The 18,442-nt window shown below is 39.3% G+C and overlaps 1 protein-coding gene across 2 annotated transcripts in view; it reads left to right on the top strand.

Annotated features, from left to right (window-relative positions):
• MAML3 (mastermind like transcriptional coactivator 3) overlaps window positions 1-18,442 on the top strand; it is a 570,316-nt gene that overhangs the window by 168,256 nt on the left and 383,618 nt on the right. The window lies entirely within an intron of this gene.

Below are 18,442 nucleotides of genomic sequence, written 5' to 3'. Positions count from 1 at the left end.
AAAAATCCACAGGATTCCTTCATCCATCTCTGTGTAAGTACTTCAAGAGAGACAGCAGACATACAAGTAAGGACAGTCTCTGGAGTCAGGAAGACCTGAGTTCAAATCTAACCCCAGACACTTACTAACTGTATTGCCCTGGGAAAATCACTTAACCTCTTGTGCCAAGGTTTCCTCAACTTAAAATCTACCTTCATGGGTTGTTTTGAGGATTGAATGAGACAATTTTTGTAAAGTACTTAGCACAGTGGCAGGCATATGATAGATGCTTAATAAATTCTTCTTCCCTCTCTCCCTTCTTTCCTTCCTCCCTCTCTTTTTTTCTTCCTTCCTTCCTTCCTTCCTTCCTTCCTTCCTTCCTTCCTTCCTTCCTTCCTTCCTGTCCTCTTCCCTTCATCTGTCTGTCTCAGTTTCCTCACCTATAAAATGCAACTTGTTCCCAGTGTTGTGAGAATAAAATGAGATAATATTTGTAAAGTGCTTTGCAAATGTTAAATTACCATATAAATGCTAGTTAGTAGTAGTAATACTGATGAAGACACTGAAGCCTGGAAGGGTACAGTGAGATAGCCAAAGTGTGACAGCTGTTGAGTAGGAGAGTTGAAACTTGAACCCAGGTACTCTGACTTGGGATGTTCTACACTGTTTCTTGAATTCTGAGTATGCATCTTTATTTTAGTGTTCTCTTTTCTACCTGCTCCAGTATTCATCAGTCATCCCTTTAAGCATTTATTGGGCACAGAGCATCTCTCTCTCCGCCCTCTCCCCTCTCTCTCCTTTCTCCTTCCCCCTCTCCTCTTTCCCTCCCCTGCTCCTCTCTCCCTCTCCCTCTCTTTCTCTCTGTCTGTCTGACTGTCTCTCTCTCTCTCTCTCTCTCTCTCTCTGTCTCTCTGTCTCTGTCTCTCTCTCATTGCAGAAGAAAAGGACTCATGGCCATCCTCCCTACCTTGAACCTTTTCTAGCTTCATCTTTGGGTTCCTCTGTATAGATCCTGGACACAAATATTTTTAACCATAGTTTAGTGAGGTTAAAAATATTAGACAAGGAGAGACAGAGACAGAGGAGTAGCCTTGACCTTTCCTATGGAAGTCTGTTTACGCAGTAAGGCTAATAAGAAATTAATAAATGGAATAAAAATCAGAATTGTAGCAGAGAAACTTTCTGTAAAGTAGAATGGAGCTGGATATGGGAAGCCCTAGGTATAAAGACTCCAGAATGTAAATATTCTTTAAGACTGTAAGGCAACCTGTCAACCAACAATTTTCTGATCAGTCTTTAATCTGTTAATCGATATGTGTTGAACATGGTGCTTAGCAATTCATTAAGCACTGTGGAGAGATACAGAAAACCTCTGGTGCCTAACTTAAGGGACCTTACAGTCTAGTTGGGAATATTAAACTAACTGGAGATACAACTAAGGTGGGGCAAATTGAGCTTTGCTCCAAGGCACTCAATTTAGCACTTATACCCATTTAGCTGGTAGAAAAAAAAACACACCACCAGTTTAGTAGCTAATTAGTAAAAATAATTAGTTAAAATAAGAAGCTACCATCTGGCAAACTGAGGTAAGTTCCCCACTCCCCAACCAAGAGCTGCTTGCTGAGAGTGTGATTTGTGGTACTTACCCTGAGTTTAAAGTTTTCTAATTATAGATCTGAAGCCAGAACACAGGAAACAACTATTTAATAAGAAGCTTATTTTGTGCCGGGGTAGAGCCAGTGAGTGCTGTGGGAAATAAATGAAATGAGAGAACAGTAAGGTTTAGAGTCGTCAAGGATCCCTTCATAGAGGAAAGAAGGCAGTGAGCATTTAGTATGTACCTGCTATGTGTACCATCCTGTGCCCACAAATAGTGTCTCAGTTGACTCAAAACAGTTGGGGGAGCATTATCCCCATTTTACAGATGAGGAAACTAAGACAGATAGGGATCAAGTAGCTTGTCTAGGGTCACACAGCTAATAAGTGTCTGAAGACAAATTTGAATTCAAGTCTTCCTGACTGTAGAGGCTGGGTTTGAATTAAACCTTGCAGGATTATTCAGATTTGGATTAGTCAGAGGGAAAAAAAAATCAGACTAGGGAACAGAACCAAAAAATGCATAAAAATAGGACTAAGCCTATTACGTGTATATAATAGGGGATAGTGATTGTTTGAGAGGTATAGTATTAAGGAATGATTGAAAATATAATTGTATTGCTAGAATTTAATGAACTTAAGGGGGGAAATCTTGCTAAAACCAAGAAGGTTTTGTCCCTGAGGGAGTCATTTAGCATTATTTGGGAGTGGTGGACAGTGTGAATTAGGGTGGCATGGGGGAGAGTTAGGAATTGGGGAGAATAGAAGGTATACATTGATGTTGTATAATAATAATAAGTATATTATCCTATATTATATAGAATATATTATGTTATTATAATATATAGCTATAGATGAGAATGAGAAATACAGCTTATATTTTTTTTTAAATCTTTTTGGATGGGGGAAGGCAGGGCAATTAGGGTTAAGTGACTTGCCTGAGGTCATATAGCTAGTAAGTGTTAAGTATCTGAGGCCGCATTTGAACTCAAGTCCTCCTGACTCCAACATTGGTGCTCTATTCACTAATATAGGTCATATTGACATAGTACTTTCCAGTTTTCAAGGTCCAGTATCATATTTTACCCTCAAGTGTCTTGTCAGGTAGGTGTCATTATTCCCACATCACAAATGAGGAAACCACATCTTAGAGAGATTGTAACTTACCCAGGTTCGCACTGCTATTAAATGTCTGTGGTCGGATTAGAACCTAGGTCTTTTTGATTCCTTGTAGTTTAATTATTCATTTGGTAAGGATCTGAACTAGTATGTAGCCACAAGGAGTAGAGAAGAAGAGCCCTACAATACAGGTATTCTAAATCATTCAGCAAGTATGTAGAAAGTACCTGCTATGGCTCCAGGTGCTGAGAAAGACCCAAAATGAGGATTGAAAAGACAAAAAAGAAAATAGCCTCTGGTCTCAAGGAACTGAATTTTTTGAAGATGTGGCTGGAAGAGTCAAAGAATGGTCATGGTGCTGTTGAATTGGCTGTTTGGTGTCCCTTTGCATGAAGGATACTCACATGTGGAACCAGGAATAATGGGAGAGCAGTCATCTGGCATGCACCCAGCCTTGTTCTGGGGCTGGGGGTGGGAGGCACACAGCCACATGATACTGTGTAAATAGGCAGATATTGGACGTGGCCATCAATACCCTGGAAAAGGTGTAACAGCTTTCTGTAAGAGTCTCAGACTGCCCCTTCTTTTCTTGCTCATGTATCACTTTGGGGGGAATTCACTTATTTTTTATTTTTTTAATCTATTTTCTTGAAGTCTTATCTGAAGGAAAGAATCTGTGATTATTAGAAAAGTTCTATGTAATTTGGCCTAATATAAATAATATCTAGAAATAATCATCCTGTGAAAAGTTTTATTGAGTGCTCACTGTGCACAGGGTACCATGTATTTGAGATAGTTAAAAGAGAAATTAAAAACTAAAAATCCAAATGAGAAGATATAGACATACAAAGATAAAAAGCCATTATTTCTAGTCTTAATAATATGTACATACACAAAGGATCTGTCATTTAGTATGGCAGAAAGAGAGCTAGATTTTGACTAAGGGTGCATGGGGTTCAGATTTAAGCTCTGCCAGTTACTACCTGTGTGACATTGACAAATTTTCTTAAACAATTTGAGTCTCAGTTTCCTCATCTACAAAATGAAGGATCATTATATTAAATGACCCCTGAGGTCCATTTAAGTTCTAAAGCTATGATGCTATGATTTAAACCATGTTGGGAAGTCATTGTATGAAATTTTCTTCAGCAATGCAGACAACTTGTTTATGATTTACTTGATCAGAAGAAAATAGATTCAGAACTAGAAAAGAGGTCATCTAGTCAACTTCTTATTTTTACAGTTGAGGAAAAGGAAGCCAAGAGGGGAGATGAGTGACTTGATCAGGGTCATTTGGCTAGTATTAGAAGTGGGATTTGAAGATGAATTTTTCTTTGTGCTAAGTCCAGCACTCTGTCCAATGCCATGCTGCCTCTAACTGTTAATGGAAGCTGGATGTTAACTTTTTCCCTTCTGTCAAATTTTACCCAGATGTACTTGAGAGACTTCATATCAAAATATATCGGTTAATTATCCCACTATGAGACCTTAACAGATTCTTCAGTCAGAGAGAGAGAGGGAGAGAGAGAGAAACAGAAAGTGACTTTGCTCATCTGGAGGATGGGATTAGATGGGTGTCAAGGCCCCTTCCAAATGCAGAATTTTATAATTCTTTGAGGTTGGGTCAGACTGAAGACCAGAGGAAACATGGATTTGGTTCTACCACAAAGGATGATCAATGGGACTGAAGCATGGTGTCATTCAGGAGTATGCTGGTAAAAAAAAAATTGAATGCATGACACACTTTCAAGTTTAGTCTGTGTTATTAACATTTTTTGCCATCACATTTTAAAATCTAGACAGTTAACAAAATGATACATCAAGATCTGATTTGTAGCATTTGGAAGTTTCTGAGATGTAAACACTCATACTGAAAATTTCACAGCTAACTTGGTTCCAGCTAACTCTAGCACTCTCCGGGATTTGGAATCAGATGTGGTTTTGAGGTCTCACTTCTGCTACTTCCTTGGAAAAGTCATTCCCCTTCTCTTGACCTCAGTTTACTCTCCTGTAAAATAAAGGGGTTGGATTAGATGTTCTCTTGGTCTATCCCAGGATTCCGTGAGATATTTCACACTGCTCTGTGAATTTCTTTACCTAGCTTCTCTCAACAAGGGTTGAATTCCTATAGTATCCTATGATCTTTATTAATCACATTGAGAACTATCATCTTCTCAGGCTCTCATTCAATGGCTAAGGTGCCCTCTACAGAAGATATCATGGCTAATGTTCTCATTACCGACTAATTGGCTAAAGAGACTTCTTTCACATTGCATTTAACCTGATTGATAGTTTTCTATCACCTGATGGGTGGAGTGGACAGCCAAACCAATTATCCCTGCAAAGAGTGCTCTATGGCGCAGGAACATAGAGACAAAAGCCGCTTACAGATTGTCTCTGGACCCAGTGCCAGAAGAGTGAGTATTTGTCAGACTAAATGGTTTTCTGAAACATGTTAAGTTGAAAAAACTTATTGTGAAAATTGGGATACCCTAAAGGTTGCTCCTTTCAATGGACAAGGCCTGTTACTGGCTCTGCCCAAGGGTTTGGTTGTATTTTAAACAAGGATAGAGGGCTAGGGTTGAGCCGGATGAAAAAATTAACCAGATTCTTCAAGCTTGGGCCTGAATGGAGCTGTATTTCATATGACACTTAGCTGGAATCCTATAGACATCAGGTGTTATCCAGATTCTTTTTGGTATAAGTTTTTTTTTTTTTAAATCACTCTGCTTAGATTTCTTGTATGGTTATATCTTCTAACTCATTTCATCACAGTTCATACATTGACTTATTGAAATCTCCCTCCCATAAAGTATAAACCCAAGTTTCCAGGGGCAAAGATAAGAATGTATTGCTAGATGCATGTGTGACCTTCAGTCACACGTGTTACTTCAGTAGTATGGTATGGTGGTAGAAGACCTAGGTTTGAATCTGACCTCAGATACTTACTAGCTGTATGACCCCTAGTAAATTCCTAAACTAAGCCTCTCTGGGCCATAGTTTCCTCATCTGTAAAATGGGGGAAGGAACTGGTTGGACTAGGTAACTTTTGAGATTCCTTCCAGCTGTAGATCAAATGATCCTTCCAGTCTTTCATTTTTCCATTCCTTTAAAAACTTAACTCTGATAACTTGAAAATTGGTCAGTTGCCATTTACCTGAAAATGGCAGGCCAGAAATCATTTATGGTGTTTCCCCTCCAAGTACCTTTTTTTTGAAACTACTCTGGAACATAAGATACCCAGGACTTGACATTCTCATGAACTGATTAGTTAATGTTTCCAAATCAACAGTATAATTTGGCAAGTTCAAATTAATATAAAACTCCATCTTCTTCTACTAAAGCTGTTCATTTTCCAAGAAGGCTGCAGTATTGTCTATCCATCCTTGGGGGCTTTGAGACCTGACCCCCAAATTATTGGGTTACAAGTTCTGTAGCACCTTTCATTAGAGCAGGGCAAGCCAGGTTAGAGACATCACCTAAGCCCAGGCTCATATTTGTAAATGTTGTCATCCTTGAGTGTCTTTTGAAAAAAAAAATTTACATACCCAGAGATTTGATTGTAAAGATCACCTCCAGGAGAGCAGCTATTGAGAGACAGACAGCCAGACAGAGAAAGAGCTTTTAAAAAAAATAACCTAATGACTTTCATTTTTAAAAAAATCTTTCACTTTATTTCACAATGGGCAAACATTTTCTCTCATTTCCACCTCCAATTTAAAAGAAAAAAAAATCTAAGTTCTTTTAACAGTGCAGACAGTGAAAGAATTGGGGGGGGCCGGGGAAGAGGTGTCTTCTTTCCAAGGCAGAGTGATGCTGGGAAATGATGTAGGTTTCCTTTTGAGACAGAGAATGTGTGTGTGTGGGGGGGAGGATGCTACTCCTCCTTGCCTGTCATTCCTCTGCGTCTTCCCCCAAGCAGCTTCCTTCTGGAGGCTTGTTTGGAGCTTCTAGGGGGCTGTACAGACTGCATCTGGCCATCAAAGGAGCCGAGGCCAAAGCCGAGGTGCAGTGCCTTCTCAGCGTGGTACCCAAGAGGGTCATTGTGGGCCGCAGCAGATGCCTAGACAGTTTTTCGAGGGACAGATTTCGAAACCAAGCAGTCCTTTCATCCTCCCTGTCCGCCTTTCACAGACAGAGATGATGGAGGCTGTCAGTGCTCCCAGCCCGGCTTGTTGGGTGAAAGGGGTCTTCCCCCCTGCCGATGCTTCCACCTGCCAGAAGAGAAAGGAGGGAAAATACAGTCCTGGTGGCTGGAGTACATTCATTGGGTGATTGTGGCTTTTTCCCTTGCCCGCTGTTGCAAAATGTATCTTGTCACATTAGCACATACTGCGTCTGAATTGGTCGAGGGCCTCAGAGGCATCCTGAAAACACATGCTCCATTATTTAATGAGCACCAGGAATAGAAAGCCTGACCAAGTGGAGAGTGGGAGGGAAGGGGGGAGAGGGAAAGACAGCAGAAATGAGTCCTTAGCACCACCACCAGGGTTCCACTGTAGCACAGGGATGAGGCCTTTAGAAAAGCAGAGAGTGTCACCCCTCAATTTTCTATGCAGCTCATTTACTGGCATAGACCCCCCTTTGTTTCTTGTTGGAGTTCATCTCAATTCATTCTCCAAGAAAATTCTGTTCTTCATGGGCTCCCTCAATAATAAATACATCAAGACAGAACTTAACCAAAGAAAGTAAGACAGTGTTCTAGGAAGGAATTAGACCGAATCTTTTCCTCCCCGACCTGGGGATGGAGAAATTTGGTGCTAAACTTTATTGTTCTATTAGCATTTTAATGAAAAGACTCCCCTTCCATGTGTTCCCTGGAGGTAAAAAAACGTGGTCTTTCTCTTAAAAGCTGTATTTTTATTAAGTGAGGATTCCAGAATCCTGTAATTACACTCCTGAGGGGAAAAAGGGGAGGAAAAATTGAGGTCCAGTCTTAAACTATCAGCCCAAGGACTCTGTGGGTGTTTCATTCATTTACTTAAGATTAATAGACCATTCCAGACATGTGTGTTTAACACTAGAGCCTTATGGACTCATATCACTGGGCTACTTTCAAGTTACTGACCTGTGTTTGGTAGTTTTCCAGTGTCGCTTGTATATTGGACTTCTGCTTGCACTTACTCTTATGGTAGATAGAACAGTGCTAGAAAATTTAGTTTGGTAGCCTCTCCCTAACCTATGGATAAGGGGGTAATAATATAATCTGAATCCGGTCTCTCCAACCTTTCATCACAAGGTTTTTGTTATTCAGTTATTTTAGTCAGTGTATGAGTCTTTGTGACCCTATTTGGCATTTTCTTGGTAGAGATACTGGAGTGGTTTGCCATTTTCTTCTCCAGCTCATTTTGCAGATGAGGAAACTGAAGCAAACTGGGTTAAGTGACTTGCCCAGGGTCATATAGCTAGGAAGTGTCTGAGTTCAGATTTGGACTCAGGAAGATAAGTCTTCCTGACTGCAGGCCAGGAACTCTATACATTGTGCCACCTACCTGCTCTTGTCACAAGGTTACTTTCCATCAACTCAATATGTATCTTGCATGTACCTGCTTATGTCCAGGTTCTCTCTTTCAAGAGAATGTAAGCTGCTTGAGGTCCAGGATGATTTTTCCTTTTTTTTTTTTTTCAATCTGCAATGCTTAGCACAGTTCCTAGAACATAGTTGTTTCTTAATAAAATATTGTTGATTGATCTGTTGTAACTTGTATGAGTACAGGGGGTGGTAAAGTTTCAATGATCTGAAACCCAGCAAACCAGAATGCCACTTAAACAGATCTCATAGGCTTTTATCAGACAGTCATGGCATCACAGGACCCAAGAGATTATCTAATAAGGAAATATAAAGGAAAGTTTTCTTTACAATAAAGCTGTTCAAATGTGGAAGGGGTTGCCTTGGAAGTTTCCTCATAATTGATGTTTTTCAGTCGGTTGGACTTTTTGTGACCACATTTGGGGTTTTATTGGTAGAGATACTGAAGTGACTTACCATTTCCTTCTCTATGTAATTTTATAGATGAAAAGATTAAGGAAAACAGAGCTAAGTGACTTGCCCAAGGTCATACAACTAGTACGCATCTAAGGCTGGATCTGAACTTAGATCTTCCTGATCCCAGGATTGGCATTTTATCAGCTGTACCACCTTGCTGTCCCTTTCCTTATAAATGAGAATCTTTAAATAAAGATTGTGTTACTGCTTGTCAGGAATGTTATAGGGATGTTTCCTGGTCATGTATGGATTGTCCTAGGTGTCTGTTCTTAGATCCTGTGATTCCCTACTAGTAATCCATTCCTTTTATCCTATGGGTGAGGTACCTGAGGTCCAAATGTCTCTGGGCTTCAGTTTACTCGTCTGTAATAAGAGAGAGTTGGACTGGATTATTTCTAAGGCCAGTTTTAAACCTATGATTTGCTCAATCACTCATGTCATTAAGTAACAGTCTCCAAGCATTTAAGAAATGTTTACTCTGTGTAAGGTGCTAGGGTAGCTCTGGGGATCCAAAAAGATAAAAAACCAATCTCTGCTTTCAAAAGCTCCCAATCTAATGGGAGAGAAGACATGTAAAAAGCCAGGTATGAAAAAGACATAAGCAGGGGAGATAGAAAATGATCTCGGAAGGAAGCATTGTAGCAACTGGGGGGACACAGGTCTTCCAGGAGTCTCCTAAACAAGGTGTGAAGGAAGCATTGTAGCAACTGGGGGGACACAGATCTTCCAGAGGTCTACTGAACAAGGTGTGGTTTGAGCAGAGTCTTAAAGGAAGAAAAGAAAAGGAGGTTAGGGGGCAGAGGATTCTGTCTGATTGTCTGATTATCTCAGTGTGGAGACAAAGAATATGGGAGATGGAGAGGAACAGCAAGTTGGCCAGTGTTGCTGGCTTTTGTAGTAGGTAGAGGAATAAGAGATAGAAGAATGGAAATTTAAGAGGGGACCAGCTAATGAAAAACTTTAAATTTCAAACAGAGGGCTTTATATTCGATACTGACAGTGATAAGGAGCCAATGGAATTCCTTGAGTAGGGGCTGACATAGTGAGAACTACACTTCAGAAAATTAACCTTGGCAGTCAAATAAAGGATGGATTGGAGTGGGGAAGAGACCTGAGGCAAGGGACCAGTTGAAGGCTATTGCAGTAGTCAGGGTTAGAAGTGATGAAGGCCTGAGCTAGTATTGGGATTGTATGAATGAAGAGGAGGGACATACAGGAAAGATGCTCTGAAGACAGAAATGAGAAGATACAGTGATAGACTGAATATGTAAGGTTAGAGAGAGTGAGGAGGCAAGGGAGATACCCAGATTGCAGGCCTGGGTCACCTGGGAGGATGGTGATGCCCTGGACGATATTAGGGAAATTCAGAAGAGGAGAGATTTTATGGGGAAAGATAATGAGTTCTCTTTTGGACGTGTGAAGTTTGAGAGTTTGAGAAGCTTGTGGCTTATCCAGTTGGATATGTACAAAAGGCAGTTGGTGGTATGTGACTAGCTCAGGGGAGAAACTACAGCCAGATATATAGACCTGGGAGTCCTGTGCGTAGAAATGATAATTGAACCCATGGGATCTAATGAGATGACATTAAGGTAATATAGAGCAGACATGTTAAACTCGCTGGCCAAATGTACCAGCAAAACTCTGGAGTCCAGCCTGAATCAGATTAAAATATACTTGGGATGTGTTTAACAAAATAAATAAAAGTACAATACCACATAGATAATGTTAATTTGTGGTTTTCTAAGTCAATATGCAGCCACAGGGACCTGTTTCTATTTTAGTTTGACCACTACTGGTATAGAATGAGAAAAGGATTCAGGATAGAACCATTTCCTGGGAGTTAGGGTCATCAGGTCAGTGAAAACACCAGAAAAGGAAACTAAGAAGGAATAATTAGACAGATAATTGGTGAACCAGGAGAGATAGTGTCATGAAAACCTAGATGTGCCATATGGGATGGATACATGTACATGCGTTCCAGAAAAGTTGACATAGGACCCAAACCCAGTTTCATCCAATATTTTCTCCACTTTAGCCACTGATGTGGGTTGGTGCAGCCATGGAGATTAGGAGTAATTAGGAATATGTCTGAAATAACTGGATTGACCACACTTTCTGGTTCATTGGCTGCATATGAGTATGTACTGAATTGGAACACTATGCCCCTTGTTGTCAATTTAGATTATTTTTTTTTTTAGCTCAGCACAGATCATAGATTTTAGAGCTGAAAGGGGTTTTTATATTCATTTTATCCTACCCCCTTACTTTTACAGATGAGGAAACCGAGACTCAGAGATACAACATGACTGACCAAGATTAAACAGCAAGTTAGTTGAAGACTTGAGATTGAAATTCAGTTTAAAGGATCGTAGATCCAGAGCCTGTAAGGACTGATAGCTTTAATTAAACCTCCTCAGTTTATAGTTGAGGAAACTGAATCCCACAGAAATAAAATGAGATACCTAGTCACATAGTCAAGGCAGAGGCAGGATATGAACTCAGGTCCTGTGACTCCCAAGTTCAGCAGTCCTGTAATTCATCTTATCACAGCTGCCTTTCATGCATTTACTTCCATAAATGGCTCCTTCTACTAATAAGACAAAGTCCCAGCTTCTTATGTTGTCTTTCAAGGTCACCATGGTCCTAATTAATGACAACTGAAGCACACAGCACTTTAATGTCTGAAAGATCTTTCCTCATAACAACCTTATGTGATGTCAGTAATTCAGACATTCCGATCACTGTCTCATAGATAAGGAAACTTGGGCTCAGAAAAGAGTTTGCCTAAGCTCACATAAGTAGGAAGTTTCAGAATTGGTATTTGAGTTCAGCCCTGCAGATTCCAAGTCCGTATCTCTTTCTCATATACCAATGCTGCCTCTACAAATTTTTAATCCTCCACAGGCTCTCCCAGTTGAGAGTGTACTCTCACCCTATTGTTGATAACACTTATAATTCTACTGTCTTTTTTCAAGTTCTTGTAGATAATGGATAAGTAAGTCCTTATGATTTCTTCCTAGTGTGAGACTTTGCACCTGATAGGTCTTTACTTGATATTAATCAGAAATATGATTCATCCCTTTGCGTGGGCAGAAATCATTTCATCTGGAGACCGTACTATAAATTCTAGAGAGTATTTACAAGACTTTAGAAAAGTTAGCTCCTGGGGTGGCTAGGTGGTGCAGTGAATAGAGCACTGGCCCTGGAGTCAGGAGGATCTGAGTTCAAATCTGGCCTCAGACACGTAACACAAAAAAACTAGCCATGTGACCTTGGGCAAGTCACTTAACTCCAATTGCCCTGCCTTCCCCCTCCAAAAAAAGCAAAAAACAAAGCAACCCCCCCCAAAAAAAAACCCGAAAAGTCAACGACTTCCAAAGATCTCTTCAAATTGCCACAACTTAATGGGCATTATTTGGCATTTTTCATAATTAAATTCGAGAAAATAAGGACATGTCCCTAATTTTTCACTAAGATTAATGGTTGTAGATCGTAGAATACATTTCATAAAAACAAGTTTGCTACCTTTAAAGAGTTTTTGAACCCATATAAGTTTAGAGAGGAATGGAATGGCTAGGAGTCCTACATTTGGAGACAAAGGGCTTTAGCTCAAATCCCTTGTCCTGCTTTTTATTATTTGTATCTTGATTAAGTCACTGAATATCCTTGGGGCTCATTTTCATCATATGCGAAATGAGGGAATTGGACTCTTTTTTTTTTAACTTTAAGTCTAAATTTTATAATTCAAATATTGGATGCAATTATTGTTTGTCATGCAAGTAGCTTTTATGAGAACAGAGTGATACCATTGTATTGGCAGAAATATTTCAGATATTTTCTTTAGTCAAAATAACCTCATAAACAATACCAAAGGCTATATACATTCTGAAATCAATTCTCCTAATATGTGAATTAAATGGGGCAGTCTGTTTATTTACCACAGAAGGCTGTATTCGATCATAAATCAGCAGTGATGTCTTGGACAAATGATTGTGGGCTCAGTTGTAGATATGGAGATGGAAGACAGTCATGGAGATTCTCTAGTCTGTTCCTCTCATTTTCTAGATCAAAAAAACTGAGGAAGGCCCAGAGAGGTGACTTCCCCAAGGTCTCATAGGTAGAGCTGGGGTGTGAACCCAGGTGTTCTGAATTCAAATCTTACACACTTCCCACCGTACCATTATCTATGCAATGAGGAATTTGTCTCTCTTCCCTCCCCCTCGCTCTCTATGACATGGATGATAATACTTATTGACCCCTGTTTACTGGTAGAACATCTTAAAGGACAATAGAATGACAAAGAAGCTCTTCCATAAGCAAAAGATTCAGGGGCGGCTAGGTGGCTTAGTGAAAAAAGCACCTGCCCTGGAGTCAGGAAGACCTGGGTTCAAATCTGACCTCAGATACTTAATGCAAAAACTAGCTGTGTGACCTTGGGCAAGTGATATTTAACCCCAATTGCCCTCCAAAAAGCAAAAACAAAAAGAAAACAAAAGATTCTGTGGTCTACAAGAAAGACCCCCTAGATTTGGGGTCAGAGAATCTGGGTATGAATCACACCTCTGCTGTTTATTACATACGTGACCTTGGACAAGTGATTTCCTGTCTCTGGGACACAGTTTCCCCCTCTGTAAAGTCAGAGGTTTAGACTAACCGACTTCTATGGACCATAGACCTAAATCCATGATCTTAGATTTGTGAATTAGTGTAATGCATACTATTATGTTGAAGTATAATTCCAATCTCATTACAACAAATACCATTAAGTGAAAATCTTTGTAGAACTAAAAGGTTTCCAAAACCTAACTGTGAGGGTCTGCTTATTTGAGTCAGTTTTTGATGTATCAGATTCCAGCCAGAGAATTTGTACAGTCCCATCTGGAGGGTTTTTTGCAGCGAGATTTGGCCTATGTTGTAATGACCTGACAACAACATCACATGCATTAATCTTCTCTTTAGAGTTTTGAGCAGCATGAAAGTTTTCATTCTCTGCTGTGTTCTGTATTAGAAAATTACTTAATTCATCCTTTAAATATTTGTTCTTAAATAATAAAATTACTTATATCTACAAAATCACTGCAGAGCAGCCTTCTGGTGAGAGGTGGGTGGGCCATATATTTGAATGATGAAACGAGTAAGCATTTCTTTCAATGTGTTGAGAGAAGGATGCAGATGTTATCTTTTCCTTTTTCTTTTTTTTTAAACTAATATATTTGCATACGTATGTATTTTTAATTCCACCTCTTAACTGTTTGCCAGAAACTAGGCACTGGCAATGTGGAATGAATGAAGGGATTACTGTTAGAGAGAGTTTGGTTCACAACTTTGGGTTCATAGATTTCAAGCTGGAAGAAACCTCAGAGATCACAACCACCCAACCTGTTCATTTTATAGAGGAGGAAACTGTGGGGTGTACCTGTGCTGGTAAATGCTTAACAGCTGCCTCTCTAGGAAGAGGGTGGTGTGGGGAATGTACACATCACACTGTTGCCTCTACAATGGGAACTGGCTCTAGGATATCGCTGCTGGGACTGTGTGGTAATGACTGAAGCCTATAAAAGTTGTGCCTTAGAATAACAGGATCGTAGATTTAGAGGAGGGGGAGAGTCTTAGAAGTCATGTAGTTTGATGCATTCATTTTCCAGGTGAGAAAACTGAAACCTAGAAAGCTTAGGTAATTGTCTTAAGGTCACTTAAGGAGTATGTAGCAGACACAAAAATTAAACACTGATCCTCTTGTCCAAAGTTCAGAACTCTTCCCTCTTCACCACATTGCAAAGGAATAGAGAACCATAGTGATGCCAGTAGTAAGCATTGAAGAAGGAAACAAATATGGGTGGAGAGGCCCAGAGGTGGATGGAAACCAAAAGGAAGGAAGCATGTCCTAGTGACAGGCAACATCCAACATCAGAAGATTAGCCCTATGACTGGTCAAGGCAGGGGTATGCTGGAGCTAGCTTCCAGGCAGGCTGATTGTTAAATCAAGGTTTGATTAATTGTTTTGTTGTCTAGAAGACTTAAGAAAGTGATGGAAGAAAGTATTAATAATGCAGATTAAACTTAAAAGCATGTCATGTGAACATTCATCCCCCAGCCTCTGAAGAGTGGATTGTTAAACACTTCCCAGTATGAAGGAGAAGGGAGGCCTGAAGAACCAACCAAAGGAAGACCAAGAACTAACAGTAGCCTCACTCAGTAATATGGGATTTTTGAACTAGAAAGCACCTTCAGAGTCTTTATAGTCAAACTTTCTTATTAATTTCCTACCACCTTTAGAACTATTCAACTCACTCTTGAATTAAAAGAGTGTGACTAGTGAGTAAATCTCAACTAGAAGAGGCAAAAATAAAAAACCAATAACATTTTATCTGTTGGCTGAAAAAAAAAACACTTTAGTTTAACTATATATCTATGCAAAAGACCTATGGCGAATAAGACCTATCGCGATAGATATGTCTGTCTATTATCTACTCAGCATAATGAATTGGCAAACTTACTGCCTTTTTGGATGGAAGACACACACGATTGTTAGACAAATGTAAAAAAATGTCATGTCGATAATAATTATGGGTGCCCGCCTTCAGTCTCTTTCAGAAACATGTAATTGAAGTGAGAGATGGCTGTAATGTTTATAAATAGTGTTATAGTTACTAATAGAGTAATGAGCTCCTTTTTTCCTTCAGTTTATGACTTTATTTTTTCTCATTTGGGCTATTTTAAATGTATCTTTGCCTTGAGAATGCCCCAATACAATACTGTCTTAAATTAAGCTCTGGGTTGTCTTGCTGGTTGAAAATTAAAATAGTAATTGAGCCTGCTGTAGAATTGGAGAAGCATGCAGATATTCAGACACCATTGGAGTAAGGAAAGAATAAAAATAGGATATGAGCATTTCTGGCCTGAAATCTTAATATGGGTTTGCATAGAACATAGTCCAAACAAGGATCTAAAATGTCTCTTGGTTGGGAATGCATTTGGTGTAATTAATATCCAGGAGAATGGGATGATAATGAAAGCCATAATTTATATAGAGTTCTACACAATTTTATTTGATATTTATGACAACCCTGTGGAGTAGGTGCTATCAGTTTTTGTTTTTTTAATCCCCTTTTAAATATTCCTAATGGCTAATATTTATATAGTTTCTTAAGCTCTGAAAAGTACTTTACATAAATTATTTAATTTAATGCTCATAATAATCCTGAGGTAGGTACTATGGTTATCTTTATTTTGCACATAAAGAAAATATAAGTGACTTGCCCAAGGTTACACAGCTAGTAAATGTCAGAGGTGGGATATGAATCCAAGTCATAGAATCATAGGATGATAGACTTGAAACTGGAAGGGACCTTAGAGATTGTCTTCTAGATCTCACCTCTCCCTCATTTTATGAATGAGAGAACTGAGGCTTAGAAAGGTGATGTAACTTGTCTATGGTCACACAGCTAGTAAGTTTCAAGGAGAAGACTTGAACCCAGGTCTTCCTGTTTCCAAGCCTAGCACATTATTCAAGAGATGATCATCATTAAGATGAAGGCAGCATCAATTGGGGAATGACTGAACAAGTTGTGGTGTATGATTGTAATGGAATACTGTTTTGCTATAAAAAATGACAAGCAGGCAGATTTAAGAAAAACTTGGAAAGACTTACATGAACTGATGCAAAGTGAAGTGAGCAGAACCAGGAGAACATTGTATATAGTAACAACAATATTGTACAGACATCAATTGTGAATGACTTAGCTGTTCTCAACAATATGATGATCCAAGACAGTTCCAAAGTTCTTATGATGAAAAATTCTGTCCACATCCAGAGAAAGAACTGATGGAGTCTGAATATAGACAGAAGCATGTTTTTTTCACTTTTTTTGTGTGTGTGTGTGTTTTTTCCTTTTGGCCTGTTTCTTCTTTGACAAAATGACCAATATGGAACTATGTTTTGCCTGATTTATGTATGTAACCTATATCAAATTATTGTCTCAGGGAAGGGAGAGGAGAGGGAGGGAGAAAATTTGAAAATAAATGAATGTTTAAAATTGTCTTTACATGTAATTAGAAAAATATTATTTAAAAAAAAGAAGAAAAAAGATGATGGCAGGATTGAAAGTAAGTTCTAGTAGTTAAGGAAAATAGCTAGACTTTGTCCATAATAGATGGTTTGTGTGGAGAAAACTGTTTCTTCTTTCTGTTTTTAGTCAGCAACATAGGTATTTTCTGATAGGAGTGGTTATAGATGAGGCAGGAGGGTGTGTGTGTGTGTGTGTGTGTGTATGTGTGTGTGTGTGTGTGTGTGTGTTCCCATGTGTTTCTCCAACAAGGCAATGCATAGAATGTGGGCAGGTTTGACTGCATCATAGTGATATATTCCTCTTTTGAAGGATTACCTTTATAGCTCTACAGATACTTCTTCACCTTCCAAATAGAGTCAAGGGTTTCAGGTGGGATCCTCAGGTCCAGCCAGATGGCCAGCACCACTTGAGAAAATGGAAAGCAGCCTTAAAGTGTTAGAGAAGCTGAAGAATCCTGGGAGGTAAATGAAATTGGGACAGGGTTCCTGCTTGAGAGTAAGAATCCATCGAAGAGGTGGCAAAGTCAAAGAAAAAGAAGTATTTATGGAGAGCAGTAGGACCAAAGAGTAACATCATAAATATCTCAAAGAACTGAAAGGAAGCCATCCCAGAGATAAAGGAGGCCTCCATTACATGCTAAGGAATATAAGCTTAATGACTGGGATTCAGTGACTTGAGATACCTATAGTCTGCTCTTGAATTGCTTTTTAACCCTTTTAAAGAGATTAAGGAAAGTCAGACCATAAATCTTGGTTTCTCCCTTCCTTTTTTTTTTTTTTAAAGCAATTGGGGTTAAGTAACTTGCTCAAGGTTACACATCCAGGTGTTTCTGGGTGTGGTGCTAAGTATCTGAGCCCGGATTCGATCCCAAGCTCATCCCAACACTGGGGCCTCTTACTCTTACTCGCTGTGCTACCTGGCCGACCCTCTCTCTTCCTTTTAAGGAAACAAATTATTGGGCATGGCTTAATAGACTTGGATGACATTTGGGGTATTAGTGGAATTAGTAATGAATTTGCTCAACTGTGGAAACTTACTTTTGAAAATCACAGAGATTAGTAAAAAGTACATATTCATAAAAGAACAGAGCAAAGAACATGTCCAACTCTGAATACATTTGATCATGGTAACAAGGCAGCTGGCAGTATGGCACAGTGGACCTAGAATCAGAAAGACCTAGATTTGAATCTTACCTCCTACATTTACTGACAATGTGTGATGAAAGGCCAGTCACATGACTTTTTTTTTTTAAGCTATTGGGGTTAAGTAATTTGCTCAAGGTTACACGGCCAGTTATTTCTTGGTGTGGTGCTAAGTATCAGAGCCTGGATTCGATCCCCAGGTCATCCCAACACTGGCAAAGGTGATCTTACTCACTGTTCAACCTGGCCGCCCCCACATGACTTTTTTGAAACTAACTTTTTTTTTGTTTTGTAAAATGGGAACTGTAGTACCAGCCAAGAAGGGTTTTTATGAGGATGAAAAGTTTGCAAATGTATGTTTGTAACTTAAAGGCACTATATAAGTGTTAGGGATTTTTTATCTTTTTCTTTTTTTTTTCATTTTTCAAATGCTTTATTAACTTCTGATTTACATCATTCATTTCTGACAGATTTTGAGTTACAAATTTTCTCCCCATTTTTCCCCTACCCACCACCCAAAAATAGCAGTCCCACAGGATATCCCCTCCTTC

This window comes from Petaurus breviceps, unplaced genomic scaffold (genome assembly GCF_028583685.1).
Source record: "Petaurus breviceps papuanus isolate PSGF00001 unplaced genomic scaffold, PetGlider_PUasm1.0 76, whole genome shotgun sequence".
In the NCBI taxonomy this organism is placed as follows: Eukaryota; Metazoa; Chordata; class Mammalia; order Diprotodontia; family Petauridae; genus Petaurus; species Petaurus breviceps.
This window is presented reverse-complemented; position numbering and strand designations above follow the sequence as displayed.